General features: G+C 48.7%; 33 non-coding genes across 33 annotated transcripts; all 33 read right to left on the bottom strand.

Moving 5' to 3' along the window:
- Nucleotides 1–138: 138 nt before the first annotated feature.
- TRNAK-CUU (transfer RNA lysine (anticodon CUU)) lies at nucleotides 139–211 on the bottom strand. Its single transcript has one exon. It is a non-coding gene; the product is annotated as a tRNA-Lys (tRNA).
- Nucleotides 212–2,967: 2,756 nt separating this feature from the next.
- TRNAN-AUU (transfer RNA asparagine (anticodon AUU)) lies at nucleotides 2,968–3,040 on the bottom strand. Its single transcript has one exon. It is a non-coding gene; the product is annotated as a tRNA-Asn (tRNA).
- A 789-nt stretch (nucleotides 3,041–3,829) lies between these two features.
- Nucleotides 3,830–3,902, bottom strand: TRNAK-CUU (transfer RNA lysine (anticodon CUU)). The gene has a single exon. It is a non-coding gene; the product is annotated as a tRNA-Lys (tRNA).
- Nucleotides 3,903–4,255: 353 nt separating this feature from the next.
- On the bottom strand, nucleotides 4,256–4,328 carry TRNAK-CUU (transfer RNA lysine (anticodon CUU)). Its single transcript has one exon. It is a non-coding gene; the product is annotated as a tRNA-Lys (tRNA).
- Nucleotides 4,329–4,473: 145 nt separating this feature from the next.
- TRNAK-UUU (transfer RNA lysine (anticodon UUU)) lies at nucleotides 4,474–4,546 on the bottom strand. The gene has a single exon. It is a non-coding gene; the product is annotated as a tRNA-Lys (tRNA).
- A 146-nt stretch (nucleotides 4,547–4,692) lies between these two features.
- On the bottom strand, nucleotides 4,693–4,765 carry TRNAK-CUU (transfer RNA lysine (anticodon CUU)). Its single transcript has one exon. It is a non-coding gene; the product is annotated as a tRNA-Lys (tRNA).
- Nucleotides 4,766–5,124: 359 nt separating this feature from the next.
- On the bottom strand, nucleotides 5,125–5,197 carry TRNAK-CUU (transfer RNA lysine (anticodon CUU)). Its single transcript has one exon. It is a non-coding gene; the product is annotated as a tRNA-Lys (tRNA).
- A 146-nt stretch (nucleotides 5,198–5,343) lies between these two features.
- TRNAK-UUU (transfer RNA lysine (anticodon UUU)) lies at nucleotides 5,344–5,416 on the bottom strand. Its single transcript has one exon. It is a non-coding gene; the product is annotated as a tRNA-Lys (tRNA).
- Nucleotides 5,417–5,771: 355 nt separating this feature from the next.
- On the bottom strand, nucleotides 5,772–5,844 carry TRNAR-CCU (transfer RNA arginine (anticodon CCU)). The gene has a single exon. It is a non-coding gene; the product is annotated as a tRNA-Arg (tRNA).
- A 348-nt stretch (nucleotides 5,845–6,192) lies between these two features.
- Nucleotides 6,193–6,265, bottom strand: TRNAK-CUU (transfer RNA lysine (anticodon CUU)). Its single transcript has one exon. It is a non-coding gene; the product is annotated as a tRNA-Lys (tRNA).
- Nucleotides 6,266–6,410: 145 nt separating this feature from the next.
- TRNAK-CUU (transfer RNA lysine (anticodon CUU)) lies at nucleotides 6,411–6,483 on the bottom strand. Its single transcript has one exon. It is a non-coding gene; the product is annotated as a tRNA-Lys (tRNA).
- A 362-nt stretch (nucleotides 6,484–6,845) lies between these two features.
- On the bottom strand, nucleotides 6,846–6,918 carry TRNAK-UUU (transfer RNA lysine (anticodon UUU)). The gene has a single exon. It is a non-coding gene; the product is annotated as a tRNA-Lys (tRNA).
- Nucleotides 6,919–7,276: 358 nt separating this feature from the next.
- On the bottom strand, nucleotides 7,277–7,349 carry TRNAK-CUU (transfer RNA lysine (anticodon CUU)). Its single transcript has one exon. It is a non-coding gene; the product is annotated as a tRNA-Lys (tRNA).
- Nucleotides 7,350–8,141: 792 nt separating this feature from the next.
- TRNAK-CUU (transfer RNA lysine (anticodon CUU)) lies at nucleotides 8,142–8,214 on the bottom strand. The gene has a single exon. It is a non-coding gene; the product is annotated as a tRNA-Lys (tRNA).
- Nucleotides 8,215–8,565: 351 nt separating this feature from the next.
- TRNAK-CUU (transfer RNA lysine (anticodon CUU)) lies at nucleotides 8,566–8,638 on the bottom strand. The gene has a single exon. It is a non-coding gene; the product is annotated as a tRNA-Lys (tRNA).
- A 145-nt stretch (nucleotides 8,639–8,783) lies between these two features.
- On the bottom strand, nucleotides 8,784–8,856 carry TRNAK-CUU (transfer RNA lysine (anticodon CUU)). Its single transcript has one exon. It is a non-coding gene; the product is annotated as a tRNA-Lys (tRNA).
- Nucleotides 8,857–9,003: 147 nt separating this feature from the next.
- TRNAK-CUU (transfer RNA lysine (anticodon CUU)) lies at nucleotides 9,004–9,076 on the bottom strand. Its single transcript has one exon. It is a non-coding gene; the product is annotated as a tRNA-Lys (tRNA).
- Nucleotides 9,077–9,436: 360 nt separating this feature from the next.
- On the bottom strand, nucleotides 9,437–9,509 carry TRNAK-CUU (transfer RNA lysine (anticodon CUU)). The gene has a single exon. It is a non-coding gene; the product is annotated as a tRNA-Lys (tRNA).
- A 785-nt stretch (nucleotides 9,510–10,294) lies between these two features.
- On the bottom strand, nucleotides 10,295–10,367 carry TRNAK-CUU (transfer RNA lysine (anticodon CUU)). Its single transcript has one exon. It is a non-coding gene; the product is annotated as a tRNA-Lys (tRNA).
- Nucleotides 10,368–10,733: 366 nt separating this feature from the next.
- On the bottom strand, nucleotides 10,734–10,806 carry TRNAK-UUU (transfer RNA lysine (anticodon UUU)). The gene has a single exon. It is a non-coding gene; the product is annotated as a tRNA-Lys (tRNA).
- A 573-nt stretch (nucleotides 10,807–11,379) lies between these two features.
- On the bottom strand, nucleotides 11,380–11,452 carry TRNAK-CUU (transfer RNA lysine (anticodon CUU)). The gene has a single exon. It is a non-coding gene; the product is annotated as a tRNA-Lys (tRNA).
- Nucleotides 11,453–13,515: 2,063 nt separating this feature from the next.
- TRNAK-CUU (transfer RNA lysine (anticodon CUU)) lies at nucleotides 13,516–13,588 on the bottom strand. The gene has a single exon. It is a non-coding gene; the product is annotated as a tRNA-Lys (tRNA).
- A 355-nt stretch (nucleotides 13,589–13,943) lies between these two features.
- TRNAK-CUU (transfer RNA lysine (anticodon CUU)) lies at nucleotides 13,944–14,016 on the bottom strand. The gene has a single exon. It is a non-coding gene; the product is annotated as a tRNA-Lys (tRNA).
- A 143-nt stretch (nucleotides 14,017–14,159) lies between these two features.
- On the bottom strand, nucleotides 14,160–14,232 carry TRNAK-CUU (transfer RNA lysine (anticodon CUU)). The gene has a single exon. It is a non-coding gene; the product is annotated as a tRNA-Lys (tRNA).
- Nucleotides 14,233–14,377: 145 nt separating this feature from the next.
- TRNAK-CUU (transfer RNA lysine (anticodon CUU)) lies at nucleotides 14,378–14,450 on the bottom strand. Its single transcript has one exon. It is a non-coding gene; the product is annotated as a tRNA-Lys (tRNA).
- Nucleotides 14,451–15,639: 1,189 nt separating this feature from the next.
- On the bottom strand, nucleotides 15,640–15,712 carry TRNAR-CCU (transfer RNA arginine (anticodon CCU)). The gene has a single exon. It is a non-coding gene; the product is annotated as a tRNA-Arg (tRNA).
- A 141-nt stretch (nucleotides 15,713–15,853) lies between these two features.
- TRNAN-GUU (transfer RNA asparagine (anticodon GUU)) lies at nucleotides 15,854–15,926 on the bottom strand. Its single transcript has one exon. It is a non-coding gene; the product is annotated as a tRNA-Asn (tRNA).
- Nucleotides 15,927–17,363: 1,437 nt separating this feature from the next.
- TRNAK-CUU (transfer RNA lysine (anticodon CUU)) lies at nucleotides 17,364–17,436 on the bottom strand. The gene has a single exon. It is a non-coding gene; the product is annotated as a tRNA-Lys (tRNA).
- Nucleotides 17,437–17,583: 147 nt separating this feature from the next.
- TRNAK-UUU (transfer RNA lysine (anticodon UUU)) lies at nucleotides 17,584–17,656 on the bottom strand. Its single transcript has one exon. It is a non-coding gene; the product is annotated as a tRNA-Lys (tRNA).
- Nucleotides 17,657–18,007: 351 nt separating this feature from the next.
- Nucleotides 18,008–18,080, bottom strand: TRNAK-CUU (transfer RNA lysine (anticodon CUU)). Its single transcript has one exon. It is a non-coding gene; the product is annotated as a tRNA-Lys (tRNA).
- A 356-nt stretch (nucleotides 18,081–18,436) lies between these two features.
- TRNAK-CUU (transfer RNA lysine (anticodon CUU)) lies at nucleotides 18,437–18,509 on the bottom strand. The gene has a single exon. It is a non-coding gene; the product is annotated as a tRNA-Lys (tRNA).
- A 136-nt stretch (nucleotides 18,510–18,645) lies between these two features.
- Nucleotides 18,646–18,717, bottom strand: TRNAK-CUU (transfer RNA lysine (anticodon CUU)). Its single transcript has one exon. It is a non-coding gene; the product is annotated as a tRNA-Lys (tRNA).
- Nucleotides 18,718–19,290: 573 nt separating this feature from the next.
- Nucleotides 19,291–19,363, bottom strand: TRNAK-CUU (transfer RNA lysine (anticodon CUU)). The gene has a single exon. It is a non-coding gene; the product is annotated as a tRNA-Lys (tRNA).
- Between the last annotated feature and the right edge of the window lie 304 nt (nucleotides 19,364–19,667).

Below are 19,667 nucleotides of genomic sequence, written 5' to 3'. Positions count from 1 at the left end.
GAGCTCAATTGGCACTCAACTTCTCGTGTGTACAAGATCAGTATAGTTCACCAAAAGAAAAAAACGAGCATGACTTGAAAGCAACAGATGTAGACATAGACGCGCGAAGTAACTTGGGAGGACTCGGGAAAAAAACAGCGCCCAACGTGGGGCTTGAACCCACGACCCTGAGATTAAGAGTCTCATGCTCTACCGGCTGAGCTAGCCGGGCACGCAGGAACTGAATTGGCACACAACATCTCGGGTGTACAAGATCAGCATAGTTCTCCAAAAGGAAAAAAAAAACGAGGATGGCTACGAAGAAGCAGATGTATACTTCGACGCGCGATGTAACATGCGAGGACTCGGGAAAAAAACAGCACCCCACGTTGGGCTCGAACCCACGACCCTGAGGTTAAGGGTCTCATGCTCTACTGACTGAGCTAGCCGCAGACGAAGGAACTGACTTCGCACACAACATCTCGTGCGTAAAACATCAGCATAGTTCTCCAAAAAAAACGAGAAAAAAACCAGGATGGCTGGAAAGAAACAGATGTATACTTCGAAGCGCGATGTGACATGGGAGGACTCGGGAAAAAACAGCGCCCAACGTTGGTCTCCAACCCACGACCATGAGATTAAGGGTCTGATGCTCTATCGGCTGAGCTAGCCGTGCTCGTAGGATCTGACTTTGCGTACAACATCTCGTGTGTACATGATCAGCTTTGTTCACCAAAAGAAAAAAAACGAGGATGGCTGGGAAGAAACAGATGTATACTTCGACGCGCGATGTAAAATGGGAGGACTCGGGAAAAAAACAGCGCCCAACGTGGTGTTCGATCCCACGACCCTGAGATTAAGAGTCGCATGCTATAGCGACTCATGCTCTACCGACAGAGCTGGCCGGGCGCGCAGGCACTGACTTGGCACAAAACATCTCGTGTGTACAAGATCAGCATAGTTCACCAAAATAAAAAAAACGAGGATGGCTAGGAATAAGCAGATGTATACTTCGACGCGCGATAATACGCGAGGACTCGGGAAAAAACAGCGCCCAACATGGGGCTCGAACCCACGACCCTATAATAAGAGTCTCTTGCTCTACCGACTGATCTAGCCCAGACCGCAGGAACTGACTTGGCACACAACATCTCGTGTGTACAAGGTCAGCGTAGTTCTCCAAAAGAAAAAAAACGAGGATGGCTTCGAAGAAACAGATGTATACTTCGATGCGCGATGTAACATGCGAGGACTCGGGAAAAAATAGCGCCCCACGTGGGGCTCGAACCCACGACCCTGATAAGCGTCTCTTGCTCTACCGACTGAGCTAGCCGGGCACACATGAATTGATTTGGCACACAACATCTCGTGTGTACAAGATCAGCATAATTCTCCAAAAGAAAAAAAACGAGGATGGCCGGGAAAAAACAGTTGTATACTTCGACGTGCGATGTAACATGCGAGGACTCGGGAAAAAAACAGCGCCCAATGTGGGGCTCGAACACACGACCCTAACATTAAGAGTCTCGTGCTCTACCGACTGGGCTAGCCGTGCACGCAGGATATGACTTGGCACACCACATGTCGTGTGTACAAGATCAGCATTGTTCACGAAAGAAAAAAACGAGGATGGCTACGAAGAAACAGATGTATACTTCAACGCGCGATTTAACATGCGAGGACTCGGGAAAAAAACAGCGCCCAACGTGGGGCTCGAACCCACGACCCTGAGAAATAGGGTCTCATGCTCTACCGACGGAGCTAGATGGGCATGCAGAAATTGACTTAGCGCACTTTTCGTGTGTACAAGGTCAGCATTGTTTACCGAAAGAAGGAACGAGGGTGGCTGGAAAGAAACATATGTGGGCTTCGCCGCGTGATGTATCATGGGAACACTCGAAAAAAACAGCGCCTAACGTAGGGCTGGAACCCACGATCCTGAAATTAAGAGTCGCATGCTCTACCGACTGAGCTAGCCGGGCACGCAGGAACTGACTTGGCACACCACATCTCGTGAGTACAAGATCAGCATAGTTTACTAAAAGAAAAAAAATGACACTTTCTGAGAAGAAACAGAAGTAGACTTCGACGCGCGTTGTGACATTAGAGGACTAGGAAAAAAACAGCGCCCGAGGTCGGACTCGACCCCACGACCTTGAGATAAAGAGCCGCACGCTCTACCGACTGAGCTCACCGGGCACACATGATCTGACTTGTCACACAACATCTCGTGTGTACAAGATCAGCATAGTTCTCTAAAAGAAAAAAAACGGGAAAGGCTAGGAAGAAACAGATGTACACTTCGACGCGCGATGTAACATGGAAGGATTCGGGAAAGAAACAGCACCACATGAGGGGCTCGATCCCACAACCCTGAGATTAGGAGTCGCATGCTCTACCGACTGAGCTAGCCGGGCACGGAAGATCTGACTTGGCACACAACATCTCGTGTGCACAAAATCAGCATAGTTCACGAAAAAAATGAGGATGGCTGGGAAGAAACAGATGCATACTTCGTCGCGCGATGTACTATACGAGGACTCGGGAAAGAAACAGCGCCCAACGTGGGGCTCGAAGCCACGACCCTAAAATTTAGAGTCTCATACTCCACCGACTGAGCTAACCGGGCACGTAGAAACTCACTTGGCACACCACATCTCGTGTGTTTAAGATCAGCATAGTTCATTAAAAGAAAAAAAAACTAGGATGGCTGTGTAGGAACAGATGTAGATATCGACACGCGATGTAACATAAGAGGACTCGGGAAAAAAACAGCGCCCAACGTGGTGCTCGAACCCACGACCCTGAGATTAAGAGTCTCCTGCTCTTCTTATTGAGCTAGCCGGGCACGCAGGAACTGATTTGGCATACAACATGTCGTGTGTACAACATCAACATAGTTCTCCAAAAGAAGAAAAACGAGGATGGCTGGGAAGAAACGTATACTTTGACGCACGATGTTACATGCCAGAAGTCGGTAAAAAACAGCGCCCAACGTGGGGCTCGAACCCACGATTCCAACATTAATAGTCTCGTGCTCTACCGACTGAGCCAGCCGGGCACAATGGCACTGACATGGCACACATCATCTCTTGGGTACAAGAGCAGCATAGTTCACCAAAAGAAAAAAAACGAGAATGGCCGGGAAGAAACAGATGTATGCTTCGACGCGCGATGTAATATGCGAGGACTCGGGAAAAAAACAGCGCCCCCCGTGAGGCTCGAACCCACGAGCCTGAGATAAAGTGTCTCATGCTCTACCGACTGAGCAACTGGGCACGCAGGAACTGACTTCGCACACAACATCTCGCGTGTACAACATCAGCATAGTCCTCCAAAAAAAAGCAACGAGGAAGTCTGAGAAAAAACAAATGTATACTTCGACGCGCGATGTAATATGCGAGGACTCGGGAAACAACAGCGCCCAACGTAGGCTCGAACTCACGACCCTAACATTAAGAGTCTCATGCTCTACCGACTGAGCCAGCCGGGCACGCATGCACTGACTTGGCACACAACGTCTCGTGTGTACAAGATCAGCATAGTTCACCAAAAGAAAAAAACGAGGATGGCTAGGAAGAAACAGATGTATACTTCGACGCGCGATGTGATATGCGAGGACTCGGGAAAAAAACAGCGCCCAACGTAGGGCTCGAACCCACGAACCTAAAGTTTAGAGTCTTATACTCTACCGACTGAGCTAACCGGGCACGTAGAAACTCACTTGGCGCACCACATCTCATGTGTACAAGATCAGCATAGTTCACTAAAAAAAACTAGGATTGCTGGGAAGGAACAGAGTTAGACATCGACACGCGATGTAAGATGGGAGGACTCGGGAAAAAAACAGCGCCCGACGTAGGGCTCGGACCCACGACCCTGAGATTAAGAGGCTCATGCTCTACCGACTGAGCTAGCCGCGCACGCAGGAACTGACTTGGCACACAATATCTCGTGTGTACAACATCAACATAGTTCTCCAAAAGAAGAAAAATGATGATGGCTGGGAAGAAATGTATACTTCGACGCGCATTGTAACATGCGAAGATTCGGGAAAAAACACCGTCCAACGTGGGACTCGAACCCGGGACCCTAAAGTTTAGAGTCTCATACTCTACCGACTGAGCTAACCGGGCACGTAGAAACTCACTTGGCGCACCACATCTCGTGTGTACAACATCAGCATAGTTCTCCAAAAAAAAACGAGGATGTCTGGGAAGAAACAGATGCATACTTCGACGCACGATGTAACATGCGAGGTCTCGGGAAAAAACAGCGCCCAACGTGGGGCTCGAACCCACGACCCTGAGATTAAGAGTGGCATGCTCTACCGACTCAGCCAGCCGGGCGCGCAGGCGCTGACTTGGCACACAACATCTCGTGTGTACAAAATCAGCATAGTTCACCAAAAGAAAAAAAACGAGGATGGCTGGGAAGAAACAGATGTATACTTCGACGCGCGATGTAATATGCGAGGACTCAGGAAAAAAACAGCGCCCAACGTGGGGCTTGAACGCACGACCCTGAGATTAAACGTCTGATGCTCTACCGACTGAGCTAGCCGGGCACGCAGGCACTGACTTGGCACACAACATCTCGTGTGTACAATATCAGCATAGTTCACCAAAAGGAAAATAAACGAGGATGGCTGGGAAGAACCAGACGTATACTTCGACGCGCGATGTAATATGCGAGGACTCGGGAAAAAAACAGCGCCCAACGTAGGACTCGAACCCACGACCCTGAGATTAAGAGTCTCATGCTCTACCGACTGAGCTAGACGGGCACGCAGGAACTTACTTGGCACACAACATCTCGCGTGTACAACATCAACATAGTTCTCCATAAGAAGAAAAACGAAGATGGCTGGGAAGAATCGTATACTTCGACGCGCATTGTAACATGCGAAGACTCGGGAAAAACAGCGCTCAACGTGGGGATCGAACCCACGACCCTAAAGTTTAGAGTCTCATACTCTACCGACTGAGCTAACCGGGCACGTGGAAACTCACTTGGCGCACCACATCTAGTGTGTACAAGATCAGCATAGTTCACTAAAAGAAAAAAAAACTGGAATGGCTGGGCAGGAACAGATGTAGACATCGACACGCGATGTAAGATGGGAGGACTCGGGAAAAAAAACAGCGCCCGTCGTGGGGCTCGGACCCACGTCCCTGAGATTAAGAGTCTCGTGCTCTACCGACTGAGCTAGACGGGCACGCAGGAACTGACTTGGCACACAACATCTCGCGTGTACAACATCAACATAGTTCTCCAAAAGAAAAAAAAACGAGGATGGCTGGGAAGAAACAGATGTATACTTCGACGTGCGATGTAATATGCGAGGACTCAGGAAAAAAACAACGCCCAACGTGGGGCTTGAACGCACGACCCTGAGATTAAAGGTCTGATGCTCTACCGACTGAGCTACCCGGGCACGCAGGATCTGACTTTTCGTACAACATCTCGTGTGTACAACATCAGCATAGTTCACAAAAGAAAAAAGAAGAGCATGGCTGGGAAGAAACAGATGATTACTTCGACGCGCGATGTAAGATGGAAGGACTCGAGAAAAAACAGCGCCCAACGTGGGGCTCGATCCCACGACCCTGAGATTTAGAGTCGCATGCTCTACCGACTGAGATAGACGGGCATGCAGAAGTTGACTTACCGCTCATCTCTTGTGTACAAAATCAGCATGGTTTAACCAAAGAAGGAACGAGGGTGGATGGGAAGAAAAATAAGTAGGCTTCACCGCGCGACGTAACATGGGAGGACTCGGGAAGAAACAGCGCCCAAAGTGGGGCTCGAACCCACGACCCTGAGATTAGGAGTCTCATGCTCTACCGACTGAGCTAGCCGGGCACGCAGGAACTGACTTGGCACACAACATCTCGTGTGTACAAGATAAGCAAAGTTCTCTAAAGGAAAAAAAACGAGGATGGCTGGGAAGATACAGATGTAGACTTCGACGCCCGATGTAGCGTGGCAGGACTCGGGAAAAAACAGCGCCCAACAACCCACGACCCTGAGATTAAGAGTCTCATTCTCTACCGGCTGAGCTAGCCGGGCACGAAGGAACTGACTTGGCGCACATCTCGTGTGTACAAGATCAGCATAGTTTACTAAAATAAAAAAAACGACGATGGCTGAGAAGAAACAGAAGTAGGCTTCGACGCGCGATGTGACATTAGAGGACTCTGGAAAAAACAGCGCCCGACGTGGGACTCGACCCCACAGCCTTGAGATTAAGAGTCGCACGCTCTACTGACTGAGCTAGCCGGGCACGCATGATAAGACTTGGCATACAACATCTCGTGCGTACAAGATCAGCATAGTTCACTAAAAGAAAAAAAACGAGGATGGCTGGGAAGAAACAGATGTACACTTCGACGCACGATGTAACATGGGAGGACTCGGGAAAGAAAGAGTGCCCAACTTGGGGCTCGATCCCACAACCCTGAGATTAAGAGTCGCACGCTCTACCGAATGAGCCAGCCGGGCACGATGGCATTGACATGGCACACAACATCTCGTGGGTACAAGAGCATCATAGTTCACCAAAAGAAAAAAAACGAGAATGGCCGGGAAGAAACAGATGTATGCTTCGACGCTCTATGTAATATGCGAGGACTCGGGAAACAACAGCGCCCAACGTTGGGCTCGAACTCACGACCCCTAACATTAAGAGTCTCATGCTCTACCGACTGAGACAGCCGGGCACGCATGCACTGACTTGGCACACAACGTCTCGTGTGCACAAAATCAGCATAGTTCACGAAAAGAAAAAAACGAGGATGGCTGGGAAGAAACAGATGTATACTTCGACGCGCGATGTAATATGCGAGGACTCAGGAAAAAAACAGTGCCCAACGTGGGGCTTGAACGCACGACCCTGAGAAGAAAGGTCTGATGCTCTACCGACTGAGCTAGCCGGGCACGCAGAATATGACTTGGCACACAACATCTCCTGTGTACAAGATTAGCATAGTTCACCAAAAGAAAAAAACGAGATGGCTAGGAATAAGCAGATGTACACTTCGACGCGCGATGTAATACGCGAGGACTCGGGAAAAAAACCGCGCCCAACATGGGGCTCGAACCCAAGACTCTAAAATAAGAGTCTCTTGCTCTACCGACTGATCTAGCCCAGACCGCCGGAACTGACTTGGCACACAACATCTCGTGTGTACAGGATTAGCATAGTTCTCCAAAAGAAAAAAACGAGGATGGCTGCGAAGAAACAGGTGTATACTTCGACGCGCGGAGTAACATGGGAGGACTCGGGAATAAACAGTGCCCAGCGTGGGGCTCGAACCCACGACCCTGAAAATAAGCGTCTCTTGCTCTACCGACTGAGCTAGCCGGGCACACATGAATTGATTTGGCACACAACATCTCGTGTTTAAAAGATCAGCATAATTCTCCAAAAGAAAAAAAACGAGGATGGCCGGGAAAAAACAAATGTATACTTCGACGTCCGATGTAACATGCGAGGACTCGGGAAAAAAAACAGCGCCCAACGTGGGGCTCGAACACACGACCATAACATTAAGAGTCTCTTGCTCTACCGACTGAGGTAGACGTGCACGCAGGATATGACTTGGCACACCACATCTCGTGTGTACAAGATCAGCATTGTTCACGAAAGAAAAAAACGAGGATGGCTACGAAGAAACAGGTGTATACTTCAACGCGCGATGGAACATGCAAGGACTCGGGAAAAAAACAGCGAGCTCCGTGGGGCTCGAACCCACGAGCCTGAGATTAAGGGTCTCATGCTTTACCGACTAAGCAAGCCGGGCACGCAGGAACTGACTTTGCGTAAAACATCTTCTGTGTACAACATCAGCGTAGTTCACAAAAGAAAAAAAGAAGAGCATGGCTGGGAAGAAACAGATGATTACTTCGACGCGCGATGTAAGATGGAAGGACTCGGGAAAAAAACAGCGCCCAACGTGGGGCTCGATCCCACGACCCTGAGATTTAGAGTCGCATGCTCTACCGACTGAGCGTGACGGGCGTGCAGAAATTGACTTACCGCACATCTCTTGTGTACAAAATGAGCATGGTTTAACCAAAGAAGGAACGAGGGTGGATGGGAAGAAACATATGTAGGCTTCGCCGCGCGATGTAACATGGGAGAACTCGGGAAGAAACAGCGCCCAACGTGGGGCTCGAACCCACGACCCTGAGTATAAGAGTCTCATGCTCTACCGACTGAGCTAGCCGGGCACGCAGGAACTGACTTGGCACACAACATCTCGTGTAAACAAGATCAGCAAAGTTCACCAAAGGAAAAAAAAATGAGGATGGCTGGGAAGATACAAATGTAGACTTCGACGCGCGATGTAGCGTGGCAGGACTCGGGAAAAAACAGCGCCCAACAACCCACGACCCTGAGATTAAGAGTCTCATTCTCTACCGGCTGAGCTAGCCGGGCGCGCAGGAACTGACTTGGCACACAACTCGTGTGTACAAGATCAGCATAGTTTACTAAAAGGAAAAAAAAACGACGATGGCTGAGAAGAAACAGAAGTAGGCTTCGGCGCGCGATGTGACATTAGAGGACTCGGGAAAAAACAGCGCCCGACGTGGGACTCGACCACACAACCTTGAGATTAAGAGTCGCACGCTCTACTGACTGAGCTAGCCGGGCACGCATGATATGACTTGGCATACAACATCTCGTGTATACAAGATCAGCATAGTTCACTAAAAGAAAAAAAACGAAGATGGCTGGGAAGAAACAGATGTACACTTCGACGCGCGGTGTAACATGGGAGGACTCGGGAAGGAAACAGTGCCCAACGTGGGGCTCGATCCCACAACCCTGAGAATAAGAGTCGCAAGCTCTACCGACTGAGCTAGCCGGGCACGCAAGATCTGACTTGGCACACAACATCTCCTGCGTACAAGATCGGCATAGTTCACGAATAGAAAAAAAAAACGAGGATGGCTGGGAAGAAACAGATGTATACTTCGACGCGCGATGCACTATGGGAGGACTCGGGAAAGAAAAAGCGCCCAGCCTGGGGCTCGAACCCATGACCCAGAGATTAAGAGTCCGATGCTCTACCGACTGAGCTAGCCGGGTATACAGGAATTGAACGGCACATAACATCTCTTGAGTACAAGATCAGCATAGTTCACCAAAAGAAAAAAAACGAGAGTGGCTGGGAAGAAACAGATGTAGACTTCGACGCGCGAAGTAATATGCGAGGACTCGGGAAAAAACAGCGCGCAACGCGGGGCTCGATCCCACGAACCTGAGATTAAGGGTCTCACGCTCTACCGACAGAGCTGGCCGGGCACGCAGGCACTGACTTGGCACACAACATCTCGTGTGGACAAGATCCGCATAGTTCTCCGAAAGAAAAAAAATGAGGATGGCTGCGAAGAAACAGATGTATACTTCGACGCGCGATGTAACAAGCGAGGACTCGGTAAAAAACAGCGCCCAGCGTGGGGCTCCAACCCACGACCCTGAGAATAAGGGTCTCATGCTCTACCAACTGAGCTAGCTGGGCACACAGTAATTGATTTGGCACACAACATCTCGTGTGTACAAGAAAAGCATAGTTCTCGAAAAGAAAAAAAAACGAGGATGGCTGGCAAGATGCAGAAGTAGACTTCGACGCTCGATGTAGCGTGGCAGGACTCGGGGAAAAAAACAGCGCCCAACAACCCACGACCCTGAGATTAAGAGTCGCATGCTATAGCGACTGAGCTAGCCAGGCACGCAAGATCTGACTCGGCACACAACATCTCGTGTGTGGAAGATCAGCATAGTTCACAAAAAGAAAAAAACGAGGATGGCTACGAAGAAACAGAAATATACTTCAACGCGCGATGTAACACGCGACGACTCGGGAAAAAAACAGCGCCCCATGTGGGGCTCAAACCCACGACCCTGAGATTAAGGGTCTCATGCTCTACCGACAGAGCTGGCCGGGCACGCAGGCACTGACTTGGCACACAACATCTCGTGTGTACAAGATTAGCATACTTCACCAAAAGAAAAAAAACGAGGATGGCTAGGAATAAGCAGATGTACACTTCGACGCGCGATGTAATACGCGAGGACTCGGGAAAAAAACAGCGCCCAACATGGGGCTCGAACCTAAGACCCTAAAATAGGAGTCTCTTGCTCTACCGACTGATCTAGCCCAGGCCGCAGGAACTGACTTGGCACACAAGATCTCGTGTGTACAAGATCAGCATAGTTCTCAAAAAAAAAAGCGAGGATGGCTGCGAAGAAACAGATGTATACCTCGACGCGCGAAGTAACATGGGAGGACTCGGCAATAAACAGCGCCCAGCGTGGGGCTCGAACCCACGACCCTCAGAATAAGCGTCTCTTGCTCTACCGACTGAGCTAGCCGGGCACACATGAATTGATTTGGCACACAACATCTCGTGTTTACAAGATCAGCATAATTCTCCAAAGGAAAAAAAACGAGGACGGCCGGGAAAAAACATATGTATACTTCGACGTCCGATGTAACATGCGAGGACTCGGGAAAAAAGAACAGCGCCCAACGTGGGGCTCGAACACACAACCATAACATTAAGAGTCTCTTGCTCTACCGACTGAGCTAGCCGGGCACGCAAGACCTGACTTGGCACACAACGTCTCGTGCGTACAAGATCAGCATAGTTCACGATAAGAAAGAAAACTAGGATGGCTGGGAAAAAAACAGATGTATACTTCGACGCGCGATGCACTATGGGAGGACTCGGGAAAGAAACAGCGCCCAGCCTGGGGCTCGAACCCATGACCCAGAGATTAAAAGTCTCATGCTCTACCGACTGAGCCAGCCGGGCACGATGGCTCTGAAATGGCACACATCTCGTGGGTACAATAGCAGCATAGTCAACCAAAAGAAAAAAAACGAGAATGGCCGGGAAGAAACAGATGTATGCTTCGACGCGCTATGTAATATGCAAGAACTCGGGAAAAAAACAGCGCCCAACGTAGGGCTCGAACCCACGAACCTAAAGTTTAGAGTCTTATACTCTACCGACTGAGCTAACCGGGCACGTCGAAACTCACTTGGCGCACCACATCTCATGTGTATAAGATCAGCATAGTTCACTAAAAAAAACTAGGATGGCTGGGAAGGAACAGATGTAGACATCGACACGCGATGTAAGATGGGAGGACTCGGGAAAAAAACAGCGCCCGACGTAGGGCTCGGAACCACGACCCTGAGATTAAGAGTCTCATGCTCTAGAGACTGAGCTAGCCGGGCACGCAGGAACTGACTTGGCACACAACATCTCGTGAGTACTAGATCAGCATAGTTCTCCAAAAGAAAAAAAATTGAGGATGGCTGCGAAGGAACAGATGTATACTTCGACGCGCGATGTAACATGTGAGAACTCGGGAATAAACAGCGCCCAGCGTGGGGATCGAACCCACGACCCTGAGAATAAGCGTCTCAAGCTCTACCAACTGAGCTAGCCGGGCACACAGTAATTGATTTGGCACATAACATCTCGTGTGTACAAGATCAGCATAATTCCCCAAAAGAAAAAAAACGAGGATGGCCGGGAAGAAACAGATGTATACTTCGACGCGCAATGTAACATGCGAGGACTCGGGAAAAAAAACAGCGCCCAACGTGGGGCTCGAACACATGAACTTAACATTAAGAGTCCCATGCTCTACCGGCTGAGCTAGCCGGGGACGCAGGATCTGACTTTGCGTACAACATCTCGTGTGTACAACATCAGCATAGTTGACAAAAGAAAAAAAAGAGCATGGCTGGGAAGAAACAGATGTATACTTCGACGCGCGATGTAAGATGGAAGGACTCGGGAAAAAAGAGCGCCCAACGTGGAGCTCGATCCCACGACCCTGAGATTAAGAGTCGCATGCTCTACCGACGTTGCTAGACGAGCATGCAGAAACTGACTTACCGCACATCTCTTGTGTACAAGATCAGCATGGTTTACCCAATGAAGGAACGATGGTGGATTGGAAGAAACAGATGTTTTTATTTATTTATTTATTTATTTATACTGTCAACCCTCACTTGAGGGTCATTACAAGGAGGGAAGCATAGGATATGGAAAGTAAATACAGACATTGATATTTTCAGCACTTTGAACAATAACACAATAGCATATTCATTGCTCGGCAAAGTAAACATCAAGAGCACATTCAAATTTTTTAACGTCAGAATTTTAAACAATATGTCGCGGCAATTTATTCCACGCTTCTATAACATCAGGGAAAAAAGATTTGCGAAAGACGTCCGTGCGAGCACCGAAGGGGCGAACTGCCGCGTCATGATTGATCCGGCTGCTGAGCTTATGCGGGGGGTGTACGTAAATTGTTCTATCTATTTTTATTTGACCATGCAATATCTGAAAAAATACTTTTAGGCGCTGCTTTTGTCGTCTAATTTCTAGAGATTCCAAACCACTTAATTTTAACATCTCGGTAACCGAATCAGTCCTTTTATACTTCGAACATATAAATCGCGCGGAAAGTCTCTGAATTCGTTCCAGTTTATCTATTAAATCCTTTTGGTGGGGGCTCCAGGCAGCACAAGCATATTCTAAAACAGGGCGCACAAATGTTTTATATGCAAGCAGCTTGACGTCTTTCGTAGCATTCGGTAATTTAGCACGCAAGAAACGCAGTTTTCTGTAAGAGGCACAGCATACATTCTCGACATGTGCACGCCATTTCAAATCATTCGTAATATGCACTCCCAAATATTTAAATGCACACACCTGCGGTAAATAATTAGGTCCAATGCTGTACGTAAATGGTAAAACGTGTTTCTTGGTAGTTATATGCGTATATGTTGTCTTAGAATAATTTATTTTCATCTCCCATTTGTCGCACCATGTTTGAAAATCATCAAGACAATCATTAATTACAATTCGGTCACTCGCACACGTCACTGGGGCATAGATTAAACAATCATCAGCAAACAATTTAATTTTTACAGGAGGGTTAACAATGTCAACAACATCATTTATATACACCAAGAACAGCAATGGGCCCAACACGGAGCCTTGGGGCACACCGGAATAAACATCAAGTGATTCAGACTCAAACCCATCAATTCGTACCAACTGCTTGCGGTTCGTTAAGTATGCTTCAATCCACTTCAGGATATTTTCATTTACGCCTGTTCGTTTGAGCTTGAAGAGCAATTTATGGTGGGAGACCTTATCGAGGGCTTTTGCAAAGTCTATGCATATCACGTCGACTTGTTCTCTGTTATCTACGGCAGCGGCAAAATCGTGGAGAGTTTCAATCAGTTGGGATAACGTGGAAAGCCCTTGCCTAAACCCGTGCTGTTGCCTACATATCAGCCCATTTGTCTCCAAGAAAATAGCCATCTGTTTGGCAATGACGTGTTCAAAAACCTTACAACAAACACACGTCAGAGACACTGGCCTGTAGTTGGTAAAAAGCATCCTGTCGCCACTTTTAAATACCGGTTTCACAATGGCGCTCAGCCAGTATACTTCGACGCGCGATGTAAAATGGGAGGACTCGGGAAAAAACAGCGCCCAGCGTGGGGCTCGAACCCACGACCCTGAGAATAAGGGTCTCATGCTCTACCAACTGAACTAGCCGGGCACACAGTAAGTGATTTGGCACACAACATCTCGTGTGTACAAGATCAGCATAGTTCTCCAAAAGAAAAAAAAACAAGGATGGCTGGGAAGATACAGATGTAGACTTCGACGCGCGATGTAGCGTGGCAGGACTCGGGAAAAAAACAGCGCCAAACAACCCACGACACTGAGATTAAGAGTCTCATTCTCTACCGGCTGAGCCAGCCATGCACGCAGGAACTGACTTGGCACACAACATCTCGTGTGTACAAGATCAGCATAGTTTACTAAAAGAAAAAAAAACGACGATGGCTGAGAAGAAACAGAAGTAAGCTTCGACGCGTGATGTGACAATAGAGGACTCGGGAAAAAAACAGCGCCCGACGAGGGACTCGACCCCACAACTTTAAGATTAAGAGTCGCACGCTCTACCGACTGAGCTAGCCGGGCACGCATGATCTGACTCGGTACACAACATCTCGTGTGTGGAAGATCAGCATAGTTCACGAAAAGAAAAAAACGAGGATGGCTACGAAGAAACAAATGTATACTTCAACGCGTGATGTAACATGCGAGGACTCGATAAAAAATAGCGCCCCACGTGGGGCTTGAACCCACGACCCTGAGATTAAGAGTCTGATGCTCTAGCGACTGAGCTAGCCGGGCACGCAAGATCTGACTTGGCACACAACATCTCGTTGTGTAGAAGATCAGCATAATTGATGAAAAGAAAAAAACGAGGATGGCTACGAAGAAACAGATGTATACTTCAACGCGCAATGTAACATGCGAGGACTCGGGAAAAAGACAGCGCCCTACGTGGGGCTCGAACCCACGACCCTGAGATTAAGGGTCTCATGCTCTACCGACAGAGCTAGCCGGGCACACAGTATTTGATTTGGCACACAACATCTCGTGTGTACAAGATCAGCATAGTTCTCCAAAAGAAAAAAAAACGAGGATGAATGGGAAGATACAGATGTAGACTTTGACGCGCGATGTAGCGTGGCAGGACTCGGGAAAAAAACAGCGCCCAACAACCCACGACCGTGAGATTAAAAGTCTCATTCTCTACCGGCTCAGCTAGCCGGGCATGCAGGAACTGACTTGGCACACATCTCGTGTGTACAAGATCAGCATAGTTTACTAAAAGAAAAAAAACGACGATGGCTGAGAAGAAACAGAAGTAGGCTTCGACGCGCGATGTGACATTAGAGGACTCGGGAAAAAACAGCGCCCTCCGTGGGGCTTGATCCCACAACTCTGAGATTAAGCTAGATGGGCATGCAGAAATTGACTTAGCGCACTTCTCGTGTGTGTGAGATCAGCATAGTTCAGCGAAAGAAAAAAACGAGGATGGCAAGGAATAAACAGATGTATACTTCGACGCGCGATGTAATACGCGAGGACTCGGGAAAAAAACAGCGCCCAACGTGGGGCTCGAGCCCACGGCCCTGAGAATAAGGGTCTCTTGCTCTACCGACGGAGCTAGACGGGCATGCAGAAATTGACTTAGCGCACTTCTCGTGTGTACAAGGTCAGCATGGTTTACCCAAAGAAGGAACGAGGGTGCTGGAAAGAATTACATGTGGGCTTCGCCGCGTGATGTATCATGCGAACACTCGAAAAAAAAACAGCGCCCAATATAGGGCTCGAACCCACAATCCTGAGATTAAGAGTCGCATTCTCTACCGAGTGAGCTAGCTGGGCACGCAGGTACTGACTTGGCACACAACATCTCGTGAGTACAAGATCAGCATAGTTTACTAAAAGAAAAAAAAACGACGCTGGCTGAGAAGAAACAAAAGTAGACTTCGACGCGTGATGTGACATTAGAGGACTAGAGAAAAAACAGCACCCGAGGTAGGACTCGACCCCACGACCTTGAGATTAAGAGTAGCAAGTTCTATCGACTTAGCTAGCCGGGCACACATGATCTGGCTTGTCACACAACATCTCGTGTGTACAAGATCAGCATAGTTCACTGAAAGAAGAAAAACGAGGAAGGCTAGGAAGAAACAGATGTACACTTCGACGCGCAATGTAACATGGAAGGACTCGGGAAAGAAACAGCGCCACACGTGGGGCTCGATCCCACAACCCTGAGAATAGGAGTCGCATGCTCTACCGACTGAGCTAGCCGGGCACGGAAGATCTGACTTCGCACACAACATCTCCTGTGTACAACATCAGCATAGACCTCTAAAAAAACAACGAGGAAGTCTGGGAAGAAACAGATGTATACTTCGACGCGCGATGTAATATGGGAGGACTCGGGAAAAAACAACGCCCCCCGTGGGGCTCGAACCCACGAGCCTGAGATTAACGGTCTTATGCTCTACCGACTGAGCTAGCCGGGCACGCAGTAACTGACTTCGCAGACAACATCTCGTGTGTACAACATCAGCATAGTTCTCCAAAAGAAAAAAAAAACGAGGATGTCTGGGAAGAAAGATATCTATACTTCGACGCGCGATGTAACATGCAAGGACTCGGGAAAAAACAGCGCCCAAAGTTGGGATCGAACCCACGAACCTAAAATTAAAGGTCTCATGCTCTACCGACTGAGCCACCGGGCGCGCAGGCAATGACTTGGTAATCAACATCTCGTGTGTACAACATCAGCATAGTTCACAAAAGAAAAAAAACGAGCATGGCTGGGAAGAAACAGATGTATACTTCGACGCGCGATGTAAGATGGGAGGACTGGGGAAAAAACAGCGCCCAACGTGGGGCTCGATCCCACGACCCTGAGATTAAGAGTCACATGCTATAGCGACTGAGCAACCGGGCACGCAAGATCTGACTCGGCACACAACATCTCGTGTGTACAAGATCAGCATAATTCTCCAAAAAAACGAGGATGGCCGGGAAAAAACAGATGTATACTTCGACGCGCGATGTAACATGCGAGCACTCGGGAAAAAAAACAGCGCCCAACGTGGGGCTCGAACACACGACCCTAACATTAAGTGTCTCATGCTCTACCGACTGAGGTAGCCGGGCACGCAGGATCTGACTTGGCACACCACATCTCGTGTGTATAAGATCAGCATTGTTCACGAAAGAAAAAAACGAGGATGGCTACGAAGAAACAGATGTATACTTGCACGCGCGATGTAACATGCGAGGACTCGGGAAAAAAACAGCGCATACCGTGGGGCTCAAACTCACAAGCCTGAGATTAAGGGTCTCATGGTTTACCGACTGAGCTAGCCGGGCGCGCAGGAACTGACTTCGCACACAACATCTCGTGTGTAAAAGATCAGCATAATTCACTAAAAGAAAGAAAACGAGGATGGCTGGGAAGATACAGATGTAGACTTCGACGTGCGATGTAACATGCGAGGACTCGGGAAAAAAACAGCGCCCAACGTGGGGCTCCAATCCACAACCCTAAAATTAAGGGCGTCATGCTCTACCGACTGAGCTAGCCGGGCACGCAGGAACTGACTTGGCACACAACTTCTCGTGTCTACAAGATCAGCATAGTTCCCCAAAAGAAAAAAAAAACGAGGATGGCTGAGAAGAAAATGACGTATAATTAGACGCGCGATGTAATATGCGAGGACTAGGGGAAAAAAAGCGCCAAACGTGGGGCTCGAACCCACGACCTTGAGAATTAGGGTCTCAAGCACTACCAACGGAGCTAGATGGGCATGCAGAAATTGACTTAGCGCACTTCTCGTGTGTACAAGATCAGCATGGTTTACCCAAAGAAGGAACGAGGGTGGCTGGAAAGAAACATATGTGGGCTTCGCCGCATGATGTATCTTGGGAACACTCGAAAAAAACAGCGCCCAACGTGGGGCTCGAACCCACGACCCTAACATTAAGAGTCTCATACTCTACCGACTGAACCAGCCGGGCACGCAGGCACTAACTTGGCAAACAACATCTCGTGGGTACAAGATCAGCATAGTTCACCAAAAGAAAAAAAAAACGAGAATGGCCGGGAAGAAACAGATGTGCGCTTCGACGCGCGATGTAATATGCGAAGACTCAGGAAAAAAACAGTGCCCCCCGTGGGGCTCAAACCCACGAGCCTCAGAATAAAGGTCTGATGCTCTGCCGACTGAGCTAGCCGGGCACGCGGGATCTGACTTTGCGTACAACATCTCGTGTGTACAACATCAGCATAGTTCACAAAAGAAAAAAACGAGCATGGCTGGGAAGAAACAGATGATTACTTCGACGCGCGATGTAGCGTGGCAGAACTCGCGAAAAAACAGCGCCGAACAACCCACGACCCTGAGATTAAAAGTCTCATTCTCTACCGGTTGAGCTAGCGGGGCACGCAGGAACTGATTTGGCACACAACATTTCGTGTGTACAAGATCAGCATAGTTTACTAAAAGAAAAAAAACGACGATGGCTGAGAAGAAACAGATGTAGACTTCGACGTGCGATGTAACATGTGAGGACTCGGGGAAAAAAAGAGCGCCCAACGTGGGACACGAACCCACAAGCCTGAGATTAAGGACCTCATGCTCTACCGACTGAGCTAGCCGGGCACGCAGGAACTGACTTGGCACACAACTTCTCGTGTCTACTAGATCAGCATATTTCCCCAAAAGAAAAAAAAACGAGGATGGCTGGGAAGAAAATGACGTATACTTAGACGCGCGATGTAATATGTGAGGACTCCGGGAAAAAAACAGCGCCCAACGTGGGGTCGAACCCACGACCCTGAGAATAAGGGTCTCAAGCTCTACCGACGGAGATAGATGGGCATGCAGAAATTGACTTAGCGCACTTCTCGTGTGCACAAGATCGGCATAATTCACGAAAAAAAACGAGGATGGCTGGGAAGAAACAGATGTAGACATCGACGCGCGATGTAACATGGGAGGACTCGGAAAAAATAAAGCACCTAACGTGGGGCTTGAACCCACGACCCTGAGATTAAGAGTTTCATGCTCTACCGACTAAGCTAGCCGGGCAACCAGGAACTGATTTGGCACACATCTGAGTGTACAACATCAACATAGTTCTCCAAAAGAAGAAAAACGAGGATGGCTGGGAAGAAACGTATTCTTTGACGCGCGATGTTACATGCGAGGAGTCGGGAAAAAACAGCGCCCAACGTGGGCTCGAACCCACGACCCTAATATTAAGAGTCTCATGCTCTACCGACTGAGCCAGCCGGACACGATAACACTGACTTGGCACACAACTTCTCGTGGGTACAAGAGCAGCATACTTCACCAAAAGCAAAAAAACGAGATTGGCCGGGAAAAAACAGATGTATGCTTCGACGCGCGATGTAATATGCGAGGACTCGGGATAAAAACAGCGCCCCCCGTGGGGTTCGAACCCACGAGCCTGAGATTAAGAGTTTATGCTCTACCGACTGAGCTAGCCGGGCACGCAGGAACTGACTTGGCACACAACATCTCGTGTGTACAACATCAACATAGTTCTCCAAAAGAAGAAAAACGAAGATGGCTGGGAAGAAACGTATACTTCGACGCGCATTGTAACATGTGAAGACTCGGGAAAAAAAGCGCCCAACGTGGGGCTCGGACCCACGACCGTAACGTTAAGAGTCTCATACTCTACCGACTGAGCCAGCCGGGCGCGCAGGCACTGACATGGCACCCAACGTCTCGTGTGTACAACATCAGCATAGTTCACAAAACAAAAAAAAACGAGCATGGCTAGGAAGGAACAGATGTAGAAATCGACGCGCGATGTTACATGAGAGGAGTCGGTAAAAAACAGCGCCCAACGTGGGGCTCGAACCCACGACCCTAACATTAAGAGTCTCATGCTCTACCGAATGAGCCAGCTGGGCACGATGGCACTGACATGGCACACAACATCTCGTGGGTACAAGAGCATCATAGTTCACCAAAAGAAAAAAAACGAGAATGGCCGGGAAGAAACAGATGTATGCTTCGACGCTCTATGTAATATGCGAGGACTCGGGAAACAACAGCGCCCAACGTTGGGCTCGAACTCACGACCCTAACATTAGGAGTCTCATGCTCTACCGACTGAGACAGCCGGGCACGCATGGACTGACTTGGCACACAACGTCTCGTGTGTACAAGATCAGCATAGTTCACGAAGAGAAAAAAACGAGGATGGCTGGGAAG

This window comes from Rhipicephalus microplus, chromosome 3 (genome assembly GCF_043290135.1).
Source record: "Rhipicephalus microplus isolate Deutch F79 chromosome 3, USDA_Rmic, whole genome shotgun sequence".
NCBI lineage: Eukaryota > Metazoa > Arthropoda > Arachnida > Ixodida > Ixodidae > Rhipicephalus > Rhipicephalus microplus.
Note: the sequence above shows the minus strand (reverse complement) of the source record. Positions and strands in the feature narration are given on the sequence as shown.